The sequence below is a fragment of the Tursiops truncatus genome, chromosome 6 (assembly GCF_011762595.2).
Source record: "Tursiops truncatus isolate mTurTru1 chromosome 6, mTurTru1.mat.Y, whole genome shotgun sequence".
In the NCBI taxonomy this organism is placed as follows: domain Eukaryota; kingdom Metazoa; phylum Chordata; class Mammalia; order Artiodactyla; family Delphinidae; genus Tursiops; species Tursiops truncatus.
The window spans coordinates 105,150,731-105,152,694 of NC_047039.1; the positions used below are offsets into that span (position 1 = coordinate 105,150,731).

Here is a 1,964-nt window from a genome sequence, read left to right on the forward strand (position 1 = left end):
CTGCTATGTCCTTTTGATGTGTCTCTCTTATTCGCTGAGCACTTCCTTATTTTCTGACACAAAAGGATGCTCTAGGCTCATCCTATATTTTCTCTGGCCTTGCCCAGGAACCAGCCATTTCTTCTAGCAGCTCTGGTTTCCCCAGGGGAGGATGGTATTGTGGTATTTAGAAGCAAGGAGCTGGGCACAGCTGGGCTCACTGTTCGCAGGGTATCATTGCTTCTAGGTCCTCTCAGTGGATAGAACTAGGAAACACATACACGTATAAATATGAATCCAAGAGTTCATACTGATGCCTCCAGTTCCCATCCAATACCACAGCGTTCTTCCTGGCCTTCCCCATCTCCTATTTGTATGTTCCTTCTACAACAGTGAGAAACCTGCCTCTCAACATCCTCAATATAGTTCACCTTTTACTCAGTCTGCCAATGCACAGAGACTAGTTTCATAATTAGTTGCTACGAAAAACAAGCCCATTAGGTAGAGTTCAGTATTTGTTTGCAATTCTTTTTATCTTTAGATTGAGCGTATATATCAAGGTTCTGTGTTCAAAAGTTACTTGGGGTGCTTGCAGTACAGATACTAAAACTGGAACAATACAGAGAAGATTAGCATGGCTCCTGCACAAGGATGACCAAAAAATAGCTACTTAAATTAGTCCTTTTTTTCACTTCAGTGTGGTTTGTTATTCATTTGAAACATAATTCAATAATTTATAAATACAGAGCTACTTCATTAGAGATTTTTACTTCTTTCCATAGCTTGTTTTAGTTCTCTTATAAATAACACGTAACTAAATTTTCTTTTCCGCACTTTTTTCAGCTTGTCTTCTTGTTTTTGGTTTAATAAAGGAAATTAACCCAGTTACATGTATAGTGAAAGCTAATATGTCTGGTCTTTTCCCTGACATCTTGTTTGTGTTATTTCTTTAATATGGATGGGAGAGAATTAGGAGAACCTTGTATCTGCCAGAGCCCAGCACCTGGTCTGGAGCATAGCAATGCTCAGCAGATATTTGTGGAATGTTGGCTGGAAGCTCAACAAGTGACTTCCCCTTGTACCTGGATAGATAGACACAGGGTCTTGACCTTACTGTGATTATAACGATGACTATGGCAGTAGTTACCATTAAGTTGAATAATTATGAAAAGTCTTAGCAAAGGGCCTGGATGGGGTGATCACTGAATAAACTGCACCTGCTATTGATTGAGCACTGACTAAGAACCAGGCATGGTGCTCCATTATCTTATTTAATCCTCCCAATAATCCCATTTTACAGATGGGGAAACCTGGGGTTTAGGGAGTCATTTGTTCTTATACCTAGGAAGCAGTCAAGTTGGGATCTGAATCCAGACCTGACTTCAAAATCCACACTTTATCCACCATATGTCCCAGCCTCTACAAATGCAAAGACAAACACATAGAGTCAGCTAATTCCAGGAACTCTGAAGCTCTTGATCACAAGGTCAAACATTCCTTAGCTGGACCCAACTGCCAGCCAGTCCCCTGGAAACCCACAGCCAGAATAGAGGCCAATCCCAGGAAGTCAGGCCCATAAGGGTATAAGGAAATGCTCCTTTATTGGACTTAAAACATTTGGCCAGAGTATGGGAAACGAACATTCTCATGCTCTGCTAGTGGAAGCATAACGACAGCCAACATTAATGACAACTTATTCTGGACCAGGCCCTTTACACCGGGATTTTTCAACCTCAGCACTGTTGACATTTGGGACTGGATCATTCTTTGTTGGGGTGGGGAGCACTGCCCTGTGCATGTAGGATGTTCAGCAGCATCCCTGACCTCTCCCCACCAGATGTTAGTAGCACCCCACCCCAGTCGTGACAACCAAAGATCTCTCCAGACATTGCCAAACATCCCCTTGGGGGGCAGGCAAAGTCACCCCAGTTGAGAACCACTGCTTTATATGTATTACACTAATTTAATTCTCACAACAAACTGAT

The 1,964-nt window shown here is 42.2% G+C and overlaps 1 non-coding gene across 1 annotated transcript; it reads left to right on the top strand.

Annotated features, from left to right (window-relative positions):
• Nucleotides 1-564: 564 nt before the first annotated feature.
• On the top strand, nt 565-668 carry LOC117312896 (U6 spliceosomal RNA). The gene has a single exon (XR_004527298.1). It is a non-coding gene; the product is annotated as a U6 spliceosomal RNA (small nuclear RNA).
• Nucleotides 669-1,964: the final 1,296 nt, after the last annotated feature.